Source organism: Muntiacus reevesi, chromosome X (genome assembly GCF_963930625.1).
Source record: "Muntiacus reevesi chromosome X, mMunRee1.1, whole genome shotgun sequence".
NCBI classification, from domain to species: Eukaryota; Metazoa; Chordata; class Mammalia; order Artiodactyla; family Cervidae; genus Muntiacus; species Muntiacus reevesi.
In genome coordinates, this window is record NC_089271.1 from 91572229 (window position 1) to 91598499 (window position 26271).

General features: G+C 40.6%; 1 protein-coding gene across 4 annotated transcripts in view; it reads left to right on the top strand.

Moving 5' to 3' along the window:
- SYTL4 (synaptotagmin like 4) overlaps nt 1–26271 on the top strand; it is a 148993-nt gene that overhangs the window by 63857 nt on the left and 58865 nt on the right. Inside the window, exon 1 of one of the 4 annotated variants that reach the window (XM_065915859.1) lies at nt 15791–15911. The exons of the other annotated variants lie outside the window; for them this stretch is intronic. The gene's annotated coding sequence lies outside the window, so the exon portion shown is untranslated. Of the gene's footprint in view, nt 1–15790; nt 15912–26271 lie in introns of those variants that run through there. 4 annotated transcript variants of the gene reach the window in all.

Below are 26271 nucleotides of genomic sequence, written 5' to 3' on the forward strand. Positions count from 1 at the left end.
TATAGCAGTGTCTCTTTTAAAAAGCCTCTTTCTGTCACCTTCCCCCCCCCCCCAGTCTCAAACAGTTGTGTGCAGTATTTTAGTTAGCTCTTGGGGTGTTTACATTTCAAAGACATTATGAGATTTACAATTACAATGGACAGAGAAAGAAAGCAAGATTTTCTCTTAGGAGTTTTGGGGTATATTTCTCTATTATCAGAAATCTGATAATTACTATCTGAATTTTTCATTTGATTTAGGGGTCTAATGGTGTAGGGTGTTTTGTTTGTTTCCTTGTCAATCACCACAACACGTCTCCCTTTGTTCTCACTTTCCGCGTCTTAGTGTCTCAGGCTTTGTATGTTATCTTAAGGTGTAAATTATGGGAGTAGGTCTAGTGAGGTCTTTACAACCTCCAGACATTCTTTTGATTCACTGTAAAAACTATTAGAGTATATAACTCCATGGCTAACACTAGCAACACTTTCTGCCCCCTTCTGATGCCTATGTCAGAAGCTTTCTCTATCTCCTTTATACTTTAATAAAACTGTATTACACAAAATTTCTGAGTGATCACGCCTCGTCTCTGGCCCCAGATTGAATTCTTCTCCTCCGGAGGCCAAGAATCCCAGCATCTTTGCATGTTCAACAACAACCTTTCATCTTGGGGGCTCATCCGGGATTCTTCAGGACAAAGTAAGGATGCTTGGAGCTCTAGTTCTTTGTTCTCCTAGCGAACACGTTTTCTGCTGTACTTTACTAACTCTACGGTGTGCTTGCATGAATGAATGAAACACCCTGCATGAAGCAAGTGAGGAGCCCTGCTCTGTGGTTCCATGGTGACCTCATACGGCTTATGGTAGAAACCTATCAGGGGTTTATACCGACCTGTCAATGCCAAGAGGCACCCAATGTCTCCTTCGGGGACTAACCAGAAATGAGCAAAGCATGTGGATCGAACTCTCCTTTCTCGGTCAAACTTTTTGGTCACTTTGACCAGTTCATAACTCCTTGGAATTATAAGTACTAACCTAATCTGTCGGATCATAGATTTTCAAGGGACTTGTGATCTATGCTGTTACTGTGTATTATGACTTAGGTCCCAAACTTGGAGTGGTAGTCAGGAAGCGCCTAGCCTCACTAGGCGTGGAAAGTTTGGAAGCTAGATGGAGCTCTAGCTCCAAGAGCCAGGATTAGCCAAAAGTTTTTTTCCAGAGACTGTCCTCAAGCAGGATAGATTATTGTTATATAATCTTAAGGAAAGAAGGACAAAAAAAGTTTGTCCTTTCTTCCTCCTTGAGAATTCCAGACCCCTCTCTCCTTGGAGACCCCTAGACTTCTTATCAACCTGCCTAGGAAATGACTCTCAGTATTGAGATGGTTTCCCACTCTACAGAATGGTAGAATGGGAATACTGATGAGAACCTCAAGGGAATAGAAATGGCAGCAGCACTTTTGCAAAGAAGGAAAAGTAGATGGAATCCTAGGGACCTTAGACCAGGGATTGGACCTGAGCCTGAGAAATGACACTAAAGTTGCATATTAGAAAAGACTGTATGTGGGATATATCACATCTCTCATATCCTATTTTTATCATAATCAAACTTTATCATTTTGAAGGTGAGAAACCAAGGAACAGTGATGTACATGAGTCATTTTTTAAGCACACATGATTAACCAAATTGAGCTTATATCTTTTTGATTCTCAGCCCAGGCCTGATCCTTTTGGACTACAGTGCCCCTAATGGAAATGTACCAAAGGAAGATGGGTCCTACTCAAGTGTGAAGAGTCAAGCAAAGGGTTAACTGGACTTAAGAGTGGATACCAAGCTACTTTTTCTTTTTTAAGTTTGATAGAAGCAAACAAACTGTTGGAAGAATTAGAAGATATTTCTGTGTTGAGAACTTGATTTTTATATGCTTTCAGTACTGAATCATTCTAGCATGGTGTAATAGAAAGGTGTTGGACTTAAGTACTTATTCCTTCCTTTATCATTAATGTGTTACTTAACTTCTCTGAGCCACAGTTTCTTCATCTGTAAAGCAGAGATAGTAACAGTGCCTAATTTATAGGGCTATTGTGAGGATTAAAAGAGATAATGCATGTAAAGTCAAAAATAGTAGCTCTAAAGAGTTCTCTGAGTCTAGTTAAAGCACTTTGGGCCATGTGTAGAATGGTGTATCTCCCTGTAGAGAAAGTATTTTCCCAAATATGAGTTTTAACACACACTGAAATGTGGTTTTGCTCATCCAGGAAAACCCAGGACCAAAAGGACTTCATCTTTATGACTCCCTTTTCCTCCTCATTATTATCTTAGACCCCAGAAGACAGGACTGGATTTCATAGGCAGCTCTATAATTCAGCATAAGAAAAACAAGGCTAGAAATTCCACCAGAGATGAGGACTTTGCTTGCCCTTGGGTGGGGTTTCTTAGCCTCCACACTATTGATGTTTTCACCTGGATACTTCTTTGTTGTTGGGGGGAGGTGTGGGCTGTGCTGTATACTGGGGGCTTTCCTGCTGGCTCAGACAGTAAAGAACCTGCCTGCAATGCAGAAGACCTGGGTTTGATCCGTGGGTTAGAAAGATCCCTTGGAGAAGGGAATGGCAACCCACTCCAGTGTATACTACAGGTTGTTTAGAAGCATCCCTGGCCTCTACCTATTAGATGCCAATGGCACCTCATTCCTTCCCCTAGTTGTGCTGGCCAAAAGTACCCCCAGATATTGCCAAATGTCCTGTGCGACAAGGGGCAACTTTGAGAACCTAAGGAGAAATGAATCTGCTAGCTGTTTAGCACACAAACATCCTATAGAATAAGCTAATGAAATCTTTAGGAATGATTGGTAATTTAAAGGGCAAGGAAGAATAAAGAAAAGAAGAATTCAGGCAGAGGAACACTCTGAATTTTGAAAGAGAACCTGTGTTACATTTCAGGTCTTACTGATACAGAGATTAATAAGACATAGGTTGTGCTCTCAAGGGGCTCACGTTTTAATAGGAAGGTCCACCACTTGAACAATGAGAATGCCATGGAGTGAGTGCTGTTTCCAAGATATATAGAAGGTGCTGTGGGGCAGTGGGAACCCAGAGGACAGGCACCCATATTAGTGGGATACAGGAAAGGCTTTCCAGAAGAGATCATATGTGAGCTGAAGAGTGAGAAAGAATTAGCCTGGCAAAGATAAAGGGAAGATGGAAGGGATGTAAGAGAATTTGGGGTTTGGTTGGAAGTGCAGATCATTTAGGTTGATTGGGAGAGGAGCACTCAAGAACAAGGAGTGGCGGAAGGGATGGCATGTAAGAAATAGGAAGCAGGAGGCTCAGGAGGGAAGGGATATATACATGGTTCAGTGGTAAAAGAATCCGCCTGTGAAGGCTGGAGTTGCAAGAGATCCCAGTTCAATCCCTGGGTACTGAAGATCCCCTGGAGAAGGATATGACAACCCACTCCAGTATTCTTGCCTGGAGAATCCCATGGAGAGAGGAGCCTGGAGGGCTACAGTCCAGAGGGTTGCAAAGAGTCGGACATGATTGAGCATGCACATACCATATATATGTGTGTATATATATATATATATATATATATATATATATATATATATATAATATACATATGTATACATATAATATATATAATTTTGATTGGTTCATGTTGTTGTACAGCAGAAACCAACACAAAACTGTAAAACAATTTTCCACCAACTAAAAATATAAGTAAAAATTTAGAAATAGCCAAGAGAGCCTACCCTTTAACAAAAACTTTGAGAATATAAAAATAAAACCAATTGAAAATTAAAAAAAAAAGATAGGAAGCAGATTATGAAAGTCCCTCTAAGCCACATGAAAGACAACTCTGAGAACTATCAAGAGCCATTGAGTTTCTCCATTATCCTGTTTGACTTTAAGGGAGATTACTTTAGCTGCAGGGTAGAAGATAGATTGAAAGTAGGATGACCAGTCAGGAGGTTATTATTGTAGTCCAAGTGAGAGATGATTATGACTTGAGTTAGGGTAGTGGCAGTGAGAAGGATTTCAAGATTTGTTTATGTGATGAGAACAATAGGATCTGGTGGTGAGTTAGGTATGGGGACAATTTCTGATTTGTGCTATTTGTATGCTATTCACTAGGATGGACAACACTGGGGACAGAAGAGGTTTGGAAGGAAAATGAAGTTTAATTTGGGAGAAGTTGAATTTGAAATAGTTGTGATCACTGAGATGGGGATATCTAGTAGACATTAAATATATGAGCCTGAAGATCAGGAGAAAATTTAGGGTAAAGATTCAGGATTGAGTGTCATCAGGAGAAACAAGCCATGGAAATGGATGAAATAGTCCAAGGAGAATGTGTACACTGAAAAGGGATGAGGGCTAAGGATATAACTAGGGCCTGGTTCTTCTCTTCATTTGTATCACATCCTTTGAGAAGCGTTCCTTCACTAACTTATGTAAAATATCACCTCATCAGTCTCTATTCCTTTACCCTGCTTTCATTTGGTAACACATTACAATTGCACATTATGTTACATACATGACCTGTTAGTTTTTAGGCTACTCTCAGATATTTACAATAGTATAATCAATAAGCATTACAAAGTTCAACCACTCAAAATTAAAAATTCTTCTCACATACAATTTAAAGCTTCTTCAGCCCCCAATCTCCAGTGCAGTTGACTGGAGATCCCACAGATCTTCAATGAAGAAAAGTGACTTAGTCTGTTCTTGCACTCTCCAGGCTCCTTCCTGCCCTACTTGCTCTGCTGCTTCACATTCCTCTAGTGTTGAGAGTCCCAGTAGGTAGTAAGAGATAGTCTTAAAGGGACAGTGAGGCTAAATTAAGTGGATCTTTGAGTGGATGTGGTGTAATCTGGCTATTGGTGCCCCAATACTGCCTTTTCTTGTAATGTATTTTTTTTTTTTTTTTTTTAATATTATTTTATTAGTTGGAGGCCAATCACTTTACAACATTTCAGTGGGTTTTGTCATACATTGACATGAATCAGCCATATAGTTACATGTATTCCCCATCCCGATCCCCCCTCCCACCTCCCTCCCCACCCGACTCCTCAGGGTCCTCCCAGTGCACCAGGCCCGAGCACCTGACTCATGTATCCCACCTGGGCTGGTGGTCCGTTTCACCATAGATAATATACATGCTGTTCTTTCAAAACATCCCACCCTCACGTTCTCCCCCAGAGTTCAAAAGTCTGTTCTGTATTTCTGTGTCTCTTTTTCTGTTTTGCATATAGGGTTATCGCCACCATCTATCTAAATTCCGTATATATGTGTTAGTATACTGTAATGTTCTTTATCTTTCTGACTTACTTCACTCTGTATAATGGGCTCCAGTTTCATCCATCTCATTAGAACTGATTCAAATGAATTCTTTTTAACGGCTGAGTAATATTCCATGGTGTATATGTACCACAGCTTCCTTATCCATTCATCTGCTGATGGGCATTTAGGTTGCTTCCATGTCCTGGCTATTATAAACAGTGCTGCGATGAACATTGGGGTGCACGTGTCTCTTTCAGATCTGGTTTCCTCAGTGTGTATGCCCAGAAGTGGTATTGCTGGGTCATATGGCAGTTCTATTTCCAGTTTTTTAAGAAATCTCCACACTGTTTTCCATAGTGGCTGTACTAGTTTGCATTCCCACCAACAGTGTAAGAGGGTTCCCTTTTCTCCACACCCTCTCCAGCATTTATTGCTTGTAGACTTTTGGATAGCAGCCATCCTGACTGGCGTGTAATGGTACCTCATTGTGGTTTTGATTTGCATTTCTCTGATGATGAGTGATGTTGAGCATCTTTTCATGTGTTTGTTAGCCATCTGTATGTCTTCTTTGGAGAAATGTCTGTTTAGTTCTTTGGCCCATTTTTTGATTGGGTCGTTTATTTTTCTGGAATTGAGCTTCAGGAGTTGCTTGTATATTTTTGAGATTAATCCTTTGTCTGTTTCCTCATTTGTTATTATTTTCTCCCAATCTGAGGGCTGTCTTTTCACCTTACTTATAGTTTCCTTTGTTGTGCAAAAGCTTTTAATTTTCATTAAGTCCCATTTGTTTATTTTTGCTTTTATTTCCAATATTCTGGGAGGTGGGTCATAGAAGATCTTGCTGTGATTTATGTCGGAGAGTGTTTTGCCTATGTTCTCCTCTAGGAGTTTTATAGTTTCTGGTCTTACATTTAGATCTTTAATCCATTTTGAGTTTATTTTTGTGTATGGTGTTAGGAAGTGTTCTAGTTTCATTCTTTTACAAGTGGTTAACCAGTTTTCCCAGCACCACTTGTTAAAGAGATTGTCTTTTTTCCATTGAAACATACCGTGTTCATGGATTGGAAGAATCAATATTGTCAAAATGGCTATTCTACCCAAAGCAATCTATAGATTCAATGCAATCCCTATCAAGCTACCAACGGTATTTTTCACAGAATTAGAACAAATAATTTCACAATTTGTATGGAAATACAAAAAACCTCGAATAGCCAAAGTAATCTTGAGAAAGAAGAATGGAACTGGAGGAATCAACCTGCCTGACTTCAGACTCTACTACAAAGCCACAGTCATCAAGACAGTATGGTACTGGCACAAAGACAGAAATATAGATCAATGGAACAGAATAGAAAGCCCAGAGATAAATCCACGAACCTATGGACAGCTTATCCTTGTAATGTATTTTTGTGGTTTCTTCAGAGACTCCTTCACTTCCCTTTCCCCTAGTGGACCTCCTCCCTGTGCCATTCCTGATGGGAGCAATGTACACTGACTGTCTTCCCCTATGGCTCTTGCTCACACAACTTTCTCCTCATGGGATCCTCATTCTTCTGCTGGAGTTGCCAGATACACTCTAAGGAAACTACCTGGCCCATAGAAAACATGGTCCCTTGGAAGTCTAGACCTCTCTCTTTGTCCTGCTATTGTGAACAAATTCAACCAGTTTTCTGCCTTCAGTTTTCTTCAGGTGAAAGTTAAGCACAAGCTTGCCTTATTCAAACACCATAGGGCATATGTTAAATTCTCCCACGAACTCTTCCTGCTTTAGTGGCTACATAGGCAGGCCTAAACATTTCTGTAGTGCAGCATGCCTTCAACCTGAGATTAAGATACCAGTTTCACCTCTTGAAAGGTTTAACTGAGACATTTTCCCTTGGTTTGAACAGAGCTTCCCTGGTTCAGGTAGTAAAGAATCTGCCAGCAATGGGGGAAATGTGGGTTTCATCCCTAGTTTGGGAAGATCCCCTGGAAAAGGAATGGCAATCCAGTCCAGTATTCTTGCCTGGAGAATCTCATGGACAGAGGAGTCTGGTGGGCTACAGTCCATGGAGTCGCAAACAGTCGGACAGGACTGAGTGATTAACATACTTATCAGGGGAACCATAATGCCTTCTACTCCCATGAATCCTCTTAAACATTCTCTTTCTCTTCCTCCAATTAATTTCTAGAGTTCTCCTGGATGTAAGGGAGGTAATTGGTGAGTAATAATAATTGAAATACCAATTTCGCTACCTCTTAGTACTTATTTGATGTGATTATTTATAACTGAGAAGCAACATAAAATACTAGTTAAGAACATAAACTCTGGAGCCATACTGTCTGGTTTCAAATCCCAACTTAACCATTTGACCTCTCTGTGCCTCAGTTTTTTTATTTGTAAAGTGGGAGTAGTAATGGTATCTATATCACAGGACTTTTTTGTGAGGACTAAATGTGTATGTGTGTGTCTTAGATTAATATCTTAGAATAGTAATTGGAATAATAGTAAGTGCTATGTGTGTTTGCTACTGTGCTACTATTTATTGTTCTTTGACTTAGAATGTAAGCTCCATGTGTGCAAGATCTTTGTATGTTTGTTTACTGCTGCATTTCCAGCCCCTAAAACCAGTGCATTTAATAAGCACTAGTAAATGTTAGTGCCCTCAGATTTCTCCTGAGTAAATGTGATGGTTAAGCCTTGAATGTTAAAGTGTGGGCAGACAAAGTGTGGTCTGAGAAGAGTAAGAAAGAGAGAGGAGAACCAGGAAGCTATGATATTCCAGAAATGGTAGGAGAGCAGGAGAGCTTCCCCTGCTCAGGTGGTAAAGAATCAGTCTACAATGTGGGACACCGGGGATTGATCCCCGAGTTGGCAAGATCCCCTGGAGGAGGGCATGGCTAGTATTCTTGCTTGGAGGATCCCATGGACATAGGAGCCTGATGGGCTACAGTCCATGGGGTTGCAAAGAGTCGAACATGACTGAGTGACTAACACTTTGTCACTTTCATAGGAGAAGAGACTTATATAAGTAAGAAGCGGGCAATAGCATCAAACATTGCTAGAGTGGCAAAGGAAAATAAAACACATATGGTCATTACATTTTGTAATAAGGTGCCCCTATCTTTTGCTTTCATAGCCTGGTAAATAATGGATTTCCTTCCTTCAGAAATGCTTTTATTAGAATGAATGACCACTCAGAATAAATCTTTGGATAGTTCTTAAAAGTTACAAACCCTCAAAGAATAAGCCAGTCCTGCATTTATTTATTTTGGCCATAATCACAAAGGATCCATTCTCAATAAAATTCAGAACAGTTAACCCTGACATTGACCCTCTTCTTGAATCAAACAGCAAAACCTGCTGTTAACACCTGTATTCAACTCCATGCCACTTCTCCTAAGAATGTCCTTCTCCCTTTTCCCTTCCCTCAACCCATCCTTTCTTTTCAAGAGTATAAGTAGTATATATAAAGAGCCCTTACAACTAATAATAAAAGACAAATAATCTAATTTAGAAATGGACAAAAGATTTAAATAAACAATTCTTCAAAAAAGATATATTAATGGCTATTAAATACATGAAAAGGTGCTCGACATCTTTAGATATTAGTAAATGCAAATCAAATCTACAATAATATATCCACCTCACATCCACTGGAATGTCTAATAAAAAAACCAATAAAAACCACTGTTACCAAGGATGTGGATAAATTAGGACTGTCATACATTGCTGGTGGGAATGTAAAATGCTGTAGCCACTTAGGAAAGCAGTCTGGCTATTTTTGAACTGTGGTTCTGGAGAAGACTCTTGAGAATCCCTTGGACAGCAAGGAGATCCAACCAGTCCATCCTAAAGGAAATCAGTACTGAATATTCATTGGAAGGACTGATGCTGAAGCTGAAACTCCAATACGTTGGCCACCTGATGCAAAGAACTGACTCCTTGGAAAAGACCCTGACACTGGGAAAGATTGAAGGCAGGAGGAGAATGGGATGACAGAAGATGAGATGGCTGGAAGGCATCACCGACTTAATGGACATGAGTTTGAATAAACTCTGGGAGCTGGTGATGGACAGGGAGGCCTGGCTTGCTGCAGTCCATGGAGTTGCAAAGAGTCGGACATGACTGAGTGACTGAACTGAACTGAACTGAACTGTGAGTGTCTGGGTTTGCTTACATTGGACCCCTCACAATATTTGGCATAAGAATTAGAGCACAGTATCCTTCGGGCAAATAAGGAGGCTCAAACAGAAATAGACAGCAGTTTTTAAGGCATAGAATCTGTGTAAATAGGCCACTGACTAACTGTTTTGGTTCATCATTTATATTTGTCCCTGTGTATTTGTAGCTGGTTCATGAGACTGTCTTAGAGTAAAGGAGTAAGATCCTCACATTCTCCTTAATGAAGTGGACCCTGGAGAGTAAGAAAGTGCACATATAGAAAGAAGTAAGAACACAAAATACTATTACTGAGGAATAAGAGGATTGGACTAAATATTTTCTGAATTCTCTACTGGATAAAGGTATTTCCAGCTCTGCCAAAGACCACCTGCAAAGAAGAAGCAGAGAAGTGCTTGGTTTGAGTTCCCCACAGGCCAGGATAGGGAGGTGAACACATTCAAAGCCCAGGGCTGAGCAACAGGCCCTGTGAGCTGAGTTGGCAAAGCTAGACAGAACAAAAGGATTTCCTTTTTGAAATGACTTCTTTACACTTCAGACTGTAGGCAGGATACTGAAGGACTAAAGCATAGAAAAAAAATATGGGTAGAGCCTGGAAGCTGAATTTTGCTGTTTTGTCTGTTAGAATTAAAATATTTTTTTCTTTCCCTTGTAAGGTTTTTCCAAAACATTTTATATCATCAATGCCATATTTGCTCATTATAAGAAAGTTGACAATTAAAATTTTTAAAATATAGTTCAGTTCAGTCACACAGTCTTGTCTGACTCTTTACGACCCCATGGACTGCAGCATGCCAGGCTTCCCTGGCCATCACCAACTCCTGGAGCTTACTCAAACTTATGTCCATTGAGTCAGTGATGCCATCCAACCATCTCATCCTCTGTTGTGCCCTTCTGCTCCTGCATTCAATCTTTCCCAGCATCAGGGGCTTTTCCAAGGAGTCAGTTCTTCACATCAGGTGGCCAAAGTATTGGAGTTTCAGCTTTAGCATCAGTCCTTCTAATGAATGTTCATGACTGATTTCCTTTAGGATGGACTAGTTGGATCTCCTTGCAGTCCAAGGGACTCTCAAGTGTCTTCTTCAACACCACAGTTCAAAAACATCAATTCTTCAGGGCTCAGCTTTTTTTATGGTCCAGCTCTCACATCCATACACGACTAGTGGAAAAACCATAGCTTTGACTTGATGTACTTTGTTGGCAAAGTAACGTCTCTGCTTTTTAATATGCTGTCTAGGTTGATCATAACTTTTCTTTCAAGGAGCAAGTGTCTTTTAATTTCATGGCTGCAGTCACCATCTGCAATGATTTTGGAGCCCCCCAAAATAAAGTCTGTCACAGTTTGCACTGTTTCCCCATCTATTTGCCATGAAGTGATGGGACCAGGTTCCATGATCTTGATTTTCTGAATGTTGAGCTTTAAGCCAACTTTTTCACTTTCCTCTTTCACTTTCATCAAGAGACTCTAGTTCTTCTTCCCTTTCTGCCATGATGTGCTCTGCATATAAGTTAAATAAGCATGGTGACAATATACAGCCTTAATGTACTCCTTTCCCAATTTGGAACCAGTCTGTTGTTCCATATCCAGTTCTAACTGTTGCTTCTTGACCTGAATACAGATTGCTCACGAGGCAGGTCAGGTGGTCTGGTATTCCCATCTCTTTTAAGAATTTTCCACAATTTGTTGTGATCCACACAGTCAAAGGCTTTGCCATAGTCAATAAAGCAGAAATAGATGTTTTTTTTGAACTCTCTTGCTTTTTTGATGATCCAATGGATGTTGGCAATTTTATCTCTGGTTCCTGTGCTTTTTCTAAATCCATCTTGAACACCTGGAAGTTCATGGTTCATATACTGTTGAAGCTTAGCTTGGAGAATTTTGAGCATTACTTTGCTAGTGTGTGAGATGAGTACAATTGTGCAGTAGTTTGAACATTCTTTGGCATTGCCTTTCTTTGGGATTGGAATGAAAACTGACCTTTCCCACTCCTTTGGCCACTGCTGAGTTTTCCCAATTTGCTGGCATATTGAATGCAGCCCTTTCACAGCATCATCTTTTAGGATTTGAAATAGCTCTACTGGAATTCCATCACTTTCACTAGTTTTGTTCGTAGTGCTGCTTCCTAAGGCCCACTTGACTTCACATTCCAGGATGTCTGGCTCTAGGTGAGTGATCACACCATTGTGATTATCTGGGTCGTGAAGATCTTTTCTGTACAGTTCTTCTGTGTATTCTTGCCACCTCTTCTTAATATCTTCTGCTTCTGTTAGGTCCATACCATTTCTGTCCTTTATTGTGCCCTCCCATTTTTGCATGAAAAGTTCCCTTGGTATCTCTGATTTTCTTGACGAGATCTCTAGTCTTTCCCATTCTATTGTTTTCCTCTATTTTTTTGCATTGATCACTGAGGAAGGCTTTCTTATCTCTCCTTGCTATTCTTTGGAACTCTGCATTCAGATGGGTATATCTTTCCTTGTCTCCTTTGCCTTTCACTTCTCTTCTTTTCATAGCTATTTGTAAGGCCTCCTCAGACAACCATTGTGCCTTTTTGTATTTCTTTTTTTGGGGGGATGGTCTTGATCCCTGTCTCCTGTACAGTGTCACGAACCTAGGTCCATATTTCTTCAGGCACTCTATCAGATTTAATCCCTTGAATCTATTTGTTACTTCCACTGAATAATCATAAAGGGATTTGATTTAGGTCTCACCTGATTGGTCTAGTGGTTTTCCCTACTTTGTTCAATTTAAGTATGAATTTGGCAATTAGAAGGTCATGATCTGAGCCACAGTCAGTTCCCAGTCTTGTTTTTGCTGACTGTATAGAGCTTCTCCATCTTTGGCTTCAAAGAATATAATCAATCTGATTTCGGTATTGACCATCTGGTGATGTCCATGTGTAGAGTCTTCTCTTATGTTGCTGGAAGAGGGTGTTTGCTATGACCAGTGTGTTCTCTTGGCAAAACTCTGTTAGCCTTTGTTCTGCTTCATTCTGTACTCCAAGGCCAAATTTGCCTCTTACTCCAGGTATTTCTTGACTTTCTACTTTTGTGTTCCAGTCACCTATAATGAAAAGGACATCTTTTGGGGGTTTTAGTTATAGAAGATCTTGTAGGTCTTCATAGAGCCATTCAATTTCAGCATTAGTGGTTGGGGCATAGACTTGGATTACTGTGATATTGAATGGTTTGCCTTGGAAATGAACAGAGATTATTCTGTCATTTTTGATACTACATCCAAGTAGTGCATTGCGGACTCATTTGTTGACTATGATGGCTACTCCATTTTTTTCTAAGGGAGTCTTGCCCACAGTAGTAGATATAATGGCCATCTGAGTTAAATTCCCCTGTTCTGGTCCATTTTAGTTTGCTGATTCCTAAAATGTGGATGTTCACTCTTGCCATCTCTTGTTTGACTACTTCCAATTTGCCTCAATTCATGAACCTAACATTCCAGGTTCCTATGCAATATTGCTCTTTGTAGCATCAGACTTTACTTCCATCACCAGTTACATCCACAACTGGGTTTTGTTTTTGCTTTGGCTCTGTTTCTTCATTCTTTCTGGAGTTATCTCTCCACTGATCTCTAGCAGCATATTGGGCACCTACTGACCTGGGGGGTTCATCTTTCAATATCCTATCTTTTTGCCTTTTCATACTGTTCATGGGGTTCTCAAGGCAAGAATATGAAAGTGGTTTGCCATTCCCTTCTCCAGTGGACCATGTTTTGTCAGAACTCTCCACCATGACCCATCCATCTTGTGTGGCTCTACATGGCATGGCTTATAGTTTCATTGAGTTAGACAAGACTGTGGATTAAAGATTTTTAATCTTATTGGATTAAAGATTTACTGAGCACGGTCCCGCCCATCAGAACAAGGCCCAGTTTCCCCCTCAGTCAGTTTCTCCTATCAGGAAGCTTCCATAAGCCTCTTATTCTTCTCCATCAGAGGGCAGACAGACTGAAAACCACAGTCACAGAAAAAATAGTGTAAAAGAATATTTAAAAAAGAATGTGTGTGTATATATATATATATATATGTATAATTGAATCATTTTGCTGTATAACAGGAATTAACACAATGTAAATCAACTATACTTCAATAGAAATAAGAAAAAAAGTTGAAAATACAAAAAAAGGAGGAAAGCCAAAACTTCATTTTGTTCTACCACCTAGAGACAGCCACTATTACTATTTTCCACATTTTTTTAGCCTTTTCTACTCATTTCCACTAATTCTTGTGATCATATCTTATATTAAAGTTGTATTATACTTTCAGGGCTTCCCTGGTGGCTCAGATGGTAATCTGCTTGCAATGCGGGAGACCTGGGTTTGATCCCTGGGTTGGGAAGATCCCCTGGAGGAGGGCATGGCAACCCACTCCAGTATTCTTGTCTGAAGAATCCCACAGACAGAGGAGCCTAGCAGGCTACAGTCCATGGGGTTGCAAAGAGTCAGACACCACTAAGCAAGTAAGCACAGCACATACTTTCAATTAATCCTAGAGTATAAACATTTTCCTGTCATTAGGAATTATGTGTAAATATAATTTTTATTGTTTATATAATATTCTGTGACTATACTATGTTACTTAACCTTTGAACCATAAGAATTTTTTTCAACATAATTAAGTTTTAAACAATTTTCACACATCAGAAAACAAATTCTATTCAAATTCTCACAGACTATAAACCAGGAGACGCTGGAATATATCCAGGGACATAGAACAAGATGCAAAGATTTCATGGTCTAAAGGTATTGAAATCATAGAGGGTCTGTTCTCTTATCACTGTGAACCATAAGGATTTTTTCTAGTATTTTATTATTCTAAGTAGTACTGGCATTAACATCATTCTGCAAAAAATTTGTGTACGTTTCTGTTTCCTTAGGAAGCATTTATTCATTCATTATATGCAAATATTAGTGCTTGGTGCAAAGTTTCTGCCTTGGGTGACATGTTGTCATCTCCTGAGATAAGGAGGAGGAGCAAATTTAAGAGAAAATGTGGTGGGTTCAGCTTCGGATGTGTTGAGTTTGAGAGATCCAAGTGGAAATGTCAAGAAAGGAGAGCTCAGTGAAGAGGTCTGGATAGAGGTATAAAATTACAGATGTGGTCATATAGATGGTAATTCATGCCAAATGAGTGAAAGATCATACAGGGAAAGAGTATAGGTAGCCTAGTCCTGAGAATATCCAGCTTTCAGAGGCTAGATAGCAGAAGTGGAATCTGCAAAATAGACCGAGGAGAGGGCAAAGTGTTTGGAGGCAAAGCAAGGGTGCGGCATCATAGATGCCACAGGAAGACTTTCAAGGAGGAAATGGTTAACAGTGTTAAATGTAGTGGGGAGGTCAAGCAAGATAAGCAGGGAAAATACCGCATTTATTTATTTAATATAGCTTTTCTGACACAGAGTTCATTGGTTGAGTATCTTGTTGAGCAGTTTCAGTGGAGTGTTGGGGGGAAGGAAGCCAAATTGCTGAGTAAGAAGGGAATAGAAATTGCCCATAAAGAGGAGCTAGAGAGTACCTAGTGTGTAGGGAGGATTTTTTTTTCAAGGTGACAGAGACTTGAACGTGTTTAATTGCTGATGACAGATGGAAGGGACTTGAGTCTGGTTAATAGCTGATGAGAAGAATTAGGGGGAGTAGGGAGAGTGGGGAGAGGAATCTATAATTACTGGGTAAATATAAACATTTTAATGTCTATTGATATATACTGCTCACATGCTTTCTAAAAGGGTTTTAAGCCAAAACACACTCCTCCTAGAAATTATGAGAGAGCTTGTTTTGTGGCCACTTTGTCTTCATTAAGTGTTATAAAAACAAACAAACAAACAAAAACCGTTGTTGAAGAGTTTCATTATGGTTCTAATTTACTCCATTTGGATTACTAGTGAGCTGGATATTTTAACCAGTTGTGTCTGTGTGTGAATTTAGTCTATGTCCTTTCCCCAAAACGTTTCTGTTTTGGACAGACACTTTTATTTGCCATAAAAAACTGAAAGTCAAAGGATCAGAATAGCATCGTATTTTTTCTTCCCAAATTATATGGTCAAGAGTCTTCGTCTTCTTAGAAGTACACAACAACTTGACAATTTGTCGCTCAGCTGAACGGAAGAGAGACATGATATATCATTTGAGAGAGGGACCACCTAGGAAACCCAGGTCTAGTCAGACTCCTATGTCAGTCGTCAAGCTCCTTTTCCTAACCTGGGACCGCATCCCTCCAGTGTCTTAAGGATTTGTTACTCAGAGCTCCCCTTCGGGTGGCCGGTGGCGCGGCTCCCTACCATGGAGCCCTGAGTGCTGTGCGGCCCCTTTAAGAGTCCAGCTCCTCCCCGCTCCAGGGAAAGTTGCAGCTTTTTCCGCCTCCAGGGAGTGTGAGAAGGGCCGGCTGCTGGAGCGGGGCTGCGGTCTTCCCGGAGCGGGAGACCCTTCCTTGAATCCGGCACTGGGACGTCTCGCCCTCTCGTGGCACCTGTTGCAGGTGACAGGTAGGTCCATGGCCCACGACCGTCCCTCCGCACTCGGTCCGGGACGCCTCCTGGGCCCCCAGCCCCTTTTCACTGCCTAAGCGCCCCCATCCCCATCTAGGGGACCTGCGCTCTTCCCTCCCCCCTCCCGGCCTCCCAGTCTCGCCTTGTCCGGAGCTGACCCTCTGTCCCTTGTCCCCGTCCGCCTGGGCGGACCGCACCCCCACGCTTTGACTCCCGTCAGCTGGGCGGTCCCTCCCCACCACTTTGCTTTCCCTTAGTCTCCCGGCCCTTTCCCCGGCCCATCCGTCGCCGCCGAGGGCTGTACCCCTCGGGGCTCTGCTTCCTCCAGTGTGGACGGCTTTTCCCGCCCTCGGGAGCCGGGGCCCCTCCCGGGAGCTGACCCTAGGGGCGGGAGTGGGGCCGAGCTTCTAGCGGGAACTGCGCCCTCCAAGGCGTAGAGTCACCTTTTCAGCGGTGTCTGGGCCCCGCATTGCTTCCGGACCTCGGCCCTCACGGCGTCCACTTCCCTGGCCTCCGCGGATCCACCGCAGGTAAAGGCTGGAGGCCGGTTGGCCCCTAGTCCTGCTTCAGTGAGCACCCTCTGCACTTGGGGCTGAGGACCCGGCTGTGTGCTCTGGAGCTGAACCGCTTTATCTTGCCACCCTTAGGCTTTCCTGGTGGCTCAGCAGTAAAGAATCCGCCTGCCAATGCAGGATCCCTCGGTCGGGAAGATCCCCCGGAGAAGGGAATGGCAACCCACTCCAGTATTCTTGTCTGAGAAATCCCATGGACAGAGGAGCCTGATGGGCTACAATCCATGGGGTCGCACAAGAGTCTGACACGACTTAGCCACTAAAGGACAATTACAGCGGTCAGCGAGATAGGCTTCTGAAAGAGGGTCCTCAGAGCCCTCAGAAGAGATATAGAACGTTTCCATCTCTGATAGTTTGTAAAGGGGTAGAAAAGATGTCCCTCCAACCCTTAACGTTGAGTTGAGTAAGATGGTTGGAATTTTGGGTGCTAAAATCATTGGGTTAGAATTTTGGTGACTAGAACAGGTGATGTTTCTAATTAACCAAACTATTCTTCCTGAAGTATCCTGCCTGCTTCTCCAAGAATCAGAGGACCTAGCATTCCAGAATACTGCTTTGGGCAGGGTTGATCCTAGACCTTGTACATTTGTGCCAGAAATTAGTCTTCAGTACATACTGTACCTCTTGGCTTCTTTTCTGCTTTCAGCTCCCCACCCCTCATAAGTCCATTAATTTTGAGGTGTTAATGGTCTTATATGTTTACCCGATGGACTGTGGAGAGAACAATGGTTAATGCAAAGAGTTGAGGCCCTAATGAAGTTTTTGGCTGTAGTTATAGTTGTTGGGTGTTTTATTTTTTTGCATATGTTGGGAATTCTAATATTAAAAGACCACCAACTTGGCTTGTGAGACTTTTCCTGGCAGGGGATGAACATTTCTGATAGCACAATTTCAGGTACCTCTCACTAGGTCAGAGCAGTGAAATGGAGTTTGGAGGCCTGTTCAGGGATAATTGGTCTGTAAGTGTATGTGACATTTCTGATTGATGCTTTCTGTGCTTTCCCCCTTAAAGCTGCTACTAATCAGGGTTGTTAGAATCCATTGAGCCAGGCACTGTGAGAAGTTCTTTATATAATTACCTCACATAATCCTAATGATAACTGTATTTGTGAGGTACCACAATTATAAGCCTGAAGGCTCAGGCTTCTCTGGTGGCTCAGCAGTAAAGAATCTGCCTGCCAGTGCAGGAGACACAGGTTCGATAGCTGGGTTGGGAAGATCTTGGGGGGAAGGAAATGGCAACCCACTCTAGTATTCTTGCCTGGGAAATCCCATGGACAGAGGAGCCTGGCAGCCTAATAGTCCGTGGAATGGCAAAAGAGTCAGATATGACTTAGTGACTCAACAACAACATAATGAAAGGGGGACTCCGAGAGTTTAAGTACCTTAACTCAAATCACCCAACTGATGAGGGCCAGAGCTGGGCCATCTGACTGCAGCTGAGCTGTATTCTTCTCCCCTATCACACCAACTCTGCTGTCTTAGATTTTAGGAACACTAAATAGCTCACAAATGAGGACTAAATGATGAAAACTTTCCCTTCCAAGCTGAAGCCTAAGTTTTGGTCCTTGATTCCACCTCAGAGGGACTGCAGAGACTTTGGAGCACTTACATCACTGGTGGCTCACCCATTTCACTTCCATTGTGGGAATGCTTGCCACATTGCCGCTATAAGCACATCCCCCCACCCTGCCCCGTGTACCCAGGTGAGTGAACCTCCAGGGCTGTCAGCTCAGAAGGAATTGTCCTGAAGTTAGAGAAGGTGACCCTTGATTCTAGGGATGTGTGCCTGGCTCAATTTTTTCATTTTCCGCTAAGTAGGGGAGAAATGAGGGTGTGGAAAGTGGTAAGGATTTCCCAACAGCCACGCCAGAACATCTGAGCCTGAGTGTGGACTTGTTTTATCATGGAATGGATGGACTACCTTAGGGAAGAACAGTCCGTGAGAAAATTTCCCTCTTATCCCATCTCTGGGTCTTTGCTTAAATTACTCTTTTTTTCTCTCTCTCTTCTCTCTCTCTCTCTCTCTTTTTTTCCCTGAAGCGATAACTTTATCACCCATACTCACTTCACTGGCATTAATTCCTATTCATCAAGATTTAGCTCTAAATTCACCTCCTTTGGGACAACCTTACTGAACACACAGTTCCTTCCCCTAAGCAGAATTGCCAGTTATTCTGTGTCCTAAAACTCTCTGTTAACACCCCAGGAAAATCCCTTAAAACCTCTCTCAGTTGATTTTCCTGGAAAAGGAAATAACAACTCATGATAGTATTCTTGCCTGGAAAATCCCATGGACAGAGGAGCCTGGCGAGCTACAGTCCATAGGGTCACACCATGATTAAGTGACTGAGTATGTGCTGACCACAGTTGGTTTTCCATCTCGAAGGTTGTAATCTAAGACAAGGTCTAGATCTTGGAGCTCCCTTTGTTTTGAGCACAAGAGGTTAATAAATATTTGTACAGGGACCTGGGGATTACCATCCCTTCAAGGACCTGAGGTCAGGTGATGATGGGATTGAAGTACAGAAGACACCTTTTTTTTTTTTCATTTATTTTTATTAGTTGGAAGCTAATTACTTTACAATATTATAGTGGTTTTTGTCATACATTGACATGAATCAGCCATGGATTTACATATATTCCCCATCCCGATCCCCCCTCCACCTCCCTCTCCACCCGATTCCTCTGGGTCTTCCCAGTGCACCAGGCCTGAGCACTTGTCTCATGCATCCAGCCTGGGCTGGTGATCTGTTTCACCATAGATAATATACATGTTTCGATGCTCTTCTCTCGAAACATCCCACCCTCGCCTTCTCCCACAGAGTCCAAAATTCTGTTCTATACATCTGTGTCTCTTTTTCTGTTTTGCATATAGGGTTATCATTACCATCTTTCTAAATTCCATATATATGCGTTAGTATACTGTATTGGTGTTTATCTTTCTGGCTTACTTCACTCTGTATAATGGGCCCCAGCTTCATCCATCTCATTAGAACTGATTCAAATGAATTCTTTTTAATGGCTGAGTAATATTCCATGGTGTATATGTACCACAGCTTCCTTATCCATTTGTCTGCTGATGGGCATCTAGGTTGCTTCCATGTCCTGGCTATTATAAACAGTGCTGCGATGAACATTGGGGAGCACGTGTCTCTTTCAGATCTGATTTCCTCAGTGTGTATGCCCAGGAGTGGGATTGCTGGGTCATATGGAAGTTCTATTTCCAGTTTTTTAAGAAATCTCCACACTGTTCTCCATAGCAGCTGTACTAGTTTGCATTCCCACCAACAGTGTAAGAGGGTTCCCTTTTCTCCACACCCTCTCCAGCATTTATTGCTTGTAGACTTTTGGATAGCAGCCATCCTGACTGGCATGTAATGGTACCTCATTGTGGTTTTGATTTGCATTTCTCTTGTAATTAGTGATGTTGAGCATCTTTTCATGTGTTTGTTAGTCATCTGTATGTTTTCTTTGGAGAAATGTCTGTTTAGTTCTTTGGCCCATTTTTTGATTGGGTCATTTATTTTTCTGGAATTGAGCTTCAGGAGTTGCTTGTATATTTTTGAGATTAATCCTTTGTCTGTTTCTTTGTTTGCTATTATTTTCTCCCAATCTGAGGGCTGTCTTTTCACCTTGCTTATACTTTCCTTTGTTATGCAAAAGCTTTTAAGTTTAATTAGGTCCCATTTGTTTATTTTTGCTTTTATTTCCAGTATTCTGGGAGGTGGGTCATAGAGGATCCTGCTGTGATTTATGTTGGAGAGTGTTTTGCCTATGTTCTCCTCTAGGAGTTTTATAGTTTCTGGTCTTACATTTAGGTCTTTAATCCATTTTGAGTTTATTTTTGTGTATGGTGTTAGAAAGTGTTCTAGTTTCATTCTTTTACAAGTGGTTGACCAGTTTTCCCAGCACCACTTGTTAAAGAGGTTGTGAAGACACCTTTTTGAGGCACTTGAATCTACAGCTAGAACTTTGCACTTAAATGTCACCTTAGTGAAGTCATCTCTAAACACCCTAATTAAACTTATTTAAATAAATTTTAAAGGTTTAAGTCCTTCCTTGAACATTTTGTTGATATATGCCCCTCCACTATCTTATTACTCTAATGTAATATTTTGTGTATTTTATTCATTTTTCTTTCTTGTTTTTCTTTTTCTTTTCTTGTTTTCTTTCTTATTCATTTTTCTTTTCTTCTCCCTCCATAATGTAAGTTCTATGTGGGCAGAGATTGCTATCTGTTTCATTCACTAGTGGACCCCAGCATCCATAACAGAGCCTGGCACATTGTAGGTGCTTGCTAGTATTTGTTAAATGAATTAATGAATAACATCACCATTGTAGGAATTGGCACTCTTTTATGTTCTCCTGGACCAGAAACTTAAGTGTCCCCAGTCTGCCCCAGGCCCAGTTCTCACACAATTCTGCTTTGAGATTGCATGCCTGATGACAACTTTGACCTGCTTGGAAGTACTTCCTCTCTCTTTTTTTAAGGCATGATTCTCTGGATGGAAACTTCTAAAGTTTAAAGTGGAAATGTAAAGATGCTGTGCTTCTTGTGGTCCGCACTAGGAAGAGGGGTGTGACTTGTCAGATGTCTTAAGGCATTTTTCCAGTTAGCTCAGTAAGAAGTTGGAGAAAGTTGCTGTGTGATAGGGAAGTGAATAGCTCAAAAGAATAAAAGATGCCTAACAAATTAAGCTTCTGGCCTCAAGTCACTCTTAGCCTTTTAGGCCTGATGTGTTTATTGGATTATTAACTTTATGAAAAAGCCATTGCTGATTACTGCTTGTGTGGTACTTGACAAGTTTTATACTAGGAGAATTATACCATGTGAGGAAACCACTATGTAACAGGAAAGAAAAGAAGTACTGTTCTATTTAAATGTTTTGAAACATTCAGAAAAAAAAATAAGGCTAGAATCTTTCCAAAGACAGCCTGGAAGGAGTTGGACTCTTGATACACTGGTAAATATGTGATTCTCCACCATTTAATGAATGATAACTTCCCTGAAACTGAAGTTTGTGCAAAAAACTTATGCCTAACCTCTTCTACTCAATTTATCTCTTCAACTTCTCAATATAGTGGAGTGACCCAGGGCTCAGTCCATGGACTTTTCTCTATCCAGAATCTTGCTAGAAGCATTCATCCAGCCCATTGGTTTTAAATACCATCTGTCGCTCCAAAATTTATGTCTCTATCCCAAGCCTTTCTTCTAAGCTGCAGCCTCATAGATCTAATGAGCTATTAAGCATTCCTACTTGGGTATCAAATAGGCATCTCAAATACTACATGGCCAAAACAACACTCTTTAAAAATTTTTTTATTGACATATAGCTGATTTACAATGTTGTGTTAATTTTTTCTGTACAACAAAGTAATTCAGGTATATATATATATGTATATATATATATGTATACATGCATATATATACATATATATATATATATATTTATACAGTTATATATATATGCACGCGCACACACACACACACACACATTATTTTTTGCCCTGCCACACAGCTTACGGGATCTTAGTTCCCAGACCACAGATTGAACCCATGCCCTTGGTATTGAAAGTGTGCAGTCCTAACCACTGGACCACCAGGGGATTCCCTATGCATTTTTTTAAACATTCTTTCCGCTATGGTTTATCATAGGATAATTGAATATAGTTTCTGCTATTTAGTAGGACCTTGTTGTTTATCTATCCTCTATATACTAGATTACATCACTACTTCCAAACTCCCAATCCATCCCTTCCCCAACATCCTCCCTCTTGGCAGCCACCAGTCTGTTCTCTATGTCTCTTGAGTCTATTTCCAAAACAGGACTTGAGTCCTCTCAAATCCCTAGCTCCTTTCCTTAACCCTCCCCTGTCTCAGTAAAATGACACCATCTTTCATTCAAACCAAGAACCTACAGTCACCCTTGATTCCTCTCATTCTCTCACCCCCTTCCTACACCCAATTCTTCAGCAAATCCTGTCCACCATGTTATTATATTCTGCCACATCTCCATCTCCTCTGCCTATCTCCCTAGTCCAAGCCACCACATACTGCAATAAGCATCTTTACACAGTGCTCAATGATGTATGTAGAGCTAGGTCAACACACAGGTATTTCTGCTGGACAGCTTTCTAGTAGGATAATTGTTGGGTCAAAGGACATACACATTTAAAAAATGTGAATAGGCATCAGAGAAGTGGCATCAAAGAGGATTTACACTCTCACCATTTGAGAGTGCTTTTCCTCATTCCCTTGCTGAGGATGGACAGTCTTTTTAATTTTTGCCATTCTGACAATGAAAAATAGTATCTAACTGATTTAACTTTCATTTATCTGGTCACTAGTATGGCTGAGTATCTTCATGTGTGTTAGCTACTTGTATTTTTCCTGAGACTTGCTCCTCAATATCCTTCCCACATTTCTCTTTTGGATTATATATTTCATTTATTTATAAGAACACTATTTTTTAGGGATATTTACCCATTGTCTGTTATACAGTGCAAGTCTTTTTTTCTCTTTAGTCTGCCATAGTCATAACTTTGTTCATGATGTGTACCCCTCTTGTAATCAGATAAAGCATACTATAAAACATTTAAAAACATGTTCATTAGATTTGGTAATTAGGATGTCAGTGATGATATTAATGCAGCAGGAGGAGAGAGGCAGATTGTAGAGGGTTGGGGGTAGCACTTAGAGGGACTGATAGGGAATATGGTATATGTTTGCAGAGGCTTGACTGATGGGAAGGAGTGTTTCCCATAGACAGTGGAGCACAGGGGAGAAGAGAATGTTAATTTTGTTTCTTTTTAAATATAGGAGAGAGATGAACCCATTTCAGAGCTTGATTGATGCCAGGTTGATTGATTTGGAGGATGCAGGAGGGTGGGGGCTTCAGCATGAAAGAGGTGAAAAGATGGGTCTTCAAGAAAGAGAGATAGCTCTTCCATTGAGACAGGAGGGAATGAGAGCAGGATTGTTGGAGCTGTGGAGAAGGAATGAGCTGTGGAAGGACAGGATTTTGGAGAAGATCTCAACTGATGAGAGTGGTGATTGGTTGGAACAGCATTTGAGAAGGATGAATAGAGGAGCCCCTTAGTGGCAAATCATCCAGATTGCCACATCATAGTGAGCCCAGAGAGGCTTGGATAACTTGAATTTGTCTCCTTCCAAGTCACAGAACTCTGTATTTATTCTCTCCAGAAGTACTCATCAGCCCAGGTGTTGGAACAAAGTGGAGACTATCTAGTTTGGGGGATATTTCTGGGTGGTTGTGGCAGAAATATAAGAGGGTAGGAAATTGGTCAGTGCTGCCAGAATAGTTGAAGTGACGGACCACTGTGGCTTTCATATCTGTGTCTATCTAAACCTAACTTGATGTTTCACAATTCAGTAAGAGATGGAAAATTTCCTTGACTTCTGCACTGTTTCTTGTTTGTACCTCTGTCAACTCAGGCATAAGATTAGCTTTAGTGGGACTTCCCTGGTGGTCCAGTGGCTAAGACTCCTCATTCCCAATGCAAGGGGGTCCAGGTTCGATCCCTGATCAAGAAACTGGATCCCACATGCCATAACGAAGACCCAGAACAGCCAAATAAATAAATAAATGTTTTTTTCTAATAGCTTTAGTTTTCAGTGTCTTTAAACTATTGCTTGTCACTTTTCAGAAAATATAGGTTTATTTGGGCTTCCCTGGTGGTTCAGTGTAAAGAATCTGCCTGCAGTGCAGGAGATGCAGGAGACTTGGGTTCGAACCCTGGATCAGAAAGACCCTCTGGAGGGCACAGCAACCCACTCCAGTATTCTTGCCTGGAGAACCCCAGGGACAGAGGAGCCTGGTGGGCTATAGCCCATAGGGTCACAAAGCATCAGACATGACTGAAGCAACTGAGCATGCATGCATGCATGGGTTTATTTACTCAGAGTCAACAATGTGCCAGTTTTTAGACTAAGTGCTTGAGATGGAGTATATAAGAAGGTAGATGATGCCCTTTTATGGGAGTAGAACTTATTTCAATCAGGGAGTAATTTTTTTTTTTTGAGTAAATGTTTTAAAAAGGAACATATTTTATAATCAGTGATTTCATATTTATTATCACTTTTAAATATAATTCAATTTATTGTATTTTGTGTGTCTTTGTAATTAGTAATAAACTCTTTCTAAAGAAAGGTAGATTATAAATTAATAAATGACTTATTGTATTTAAAAAAAAAAATAAATAAAAAACAACCTAATTCTGTTAAAAAAAAAAATAAAAAAATAAAAAAAAATAAAAAGGAACATATTTTATAATCAGTGATTTAATTGCAATTGTGATAAGTTTGTATGAAGTTTGTTTTTTTATAAATCAAATTTAAATTTATTTATTTTAATTTTTATTGGAGTAGAGTTAAATTACTGTGTTAGTTTCTATTTTACAGCAAAGTGACTCAGTTATACATATATCTACTTCTTTTAAGCTTCTTTTCCCATTGAGGTCATTACAGAGTATTGAGTAGAGTTCCCTGTGCTATACAGTAGGTCCTTATTTGATCAAAACTGTTTTGCATTTGCTAACGAAGTGTGAGAGTACTTCTTACATCTTCCCTTTTAAAATTGAATATTGTCTTTAAAATTTTGCTTAATCGATAGACAAACATAAAAAAAAAACTTTATTACTAGTAAGAGTGAAATTTTTTTTACATCTATTGGTCATTTGGCCTTCTTCAAGAATTCATGCTCTTTATTTATTGTACACCTCCCTCTTCTTATTTTTAGTAGATCTTTCTTTCCATGTTTAAAACCATTAGCTACCTTTCTCTCTCTCCTCCCTTATCTCTGGTACACTAAAATATACTTTACCCAGTTTCTCTGACCATTCCCTTTTGATCTACTTTAAACTTCTTTCTTGCCTGCTTTGGAAATGTTCGTGTGCTTAGGGATCTGACTACATTTTTATTACTTGACCCAATAAAAGATAACATAAAGATTCCATTCTCCTCTCCATATCCTATTTTCCACAGGCAACAATATTAAATTCATATCCTCTTTCAGACATTTTCCATGCCCATATGAAATATTTCTCTCCTCCCTCCCATTCATCTATTCATCCATCCTGTCTGCAGTTATATGTTACAAAATACAAATGGAATTAGCATACCTATGTTCTGGAATGTATTTTTTACTTAACATTTGTGGCATGCTTTCAGTGTTAGTATATGTAGAACTAGCTCTCTCTCTGTCTCTTTTCTTGGCTGCACTGTGTGTCATGTGGGTTCTTAGTTCCTTGACCAGGGATGGAACCCTTGCCCATTGTAGTGGAAGCATGGAATCTTAACAACTGGGCCATCAGGGAAGTCCCTTACCTCTTTCTTTTTAACAGTGAGATTGCATTCCATTATAGGTATGTGCCATAGTTTATTTAATCAGTTTCGTATTGATGTTTAAATTGTATAATTTTTTTTGCTGTTTTAAACACTGAGCATTCTTATGATATATATTTGTGCATATACTTGAATATCAGGAGGATAAGTTTTTCAAGATGGAATGGCTCCATTAAAAAATAGTCAGTGTTGCTAAAGATTCAGATGTCTAGGATAATAAAAACTGACTACTATCCATTGGATTTAGGAGGTTGTTGGTGACCTTAGAGCAATTTCAGGAGAGTGGGGGGTGGAATGCTAGACTTTGATGGGTTGGGAAATATTTGGGGATATGAGGAAGTGGAGGCAGTGGATATGGACAATTCCTTAGACAAATATATCTCTGAAGAGAAAAGAAAGGGTGGTAGTAGGGGAAGAA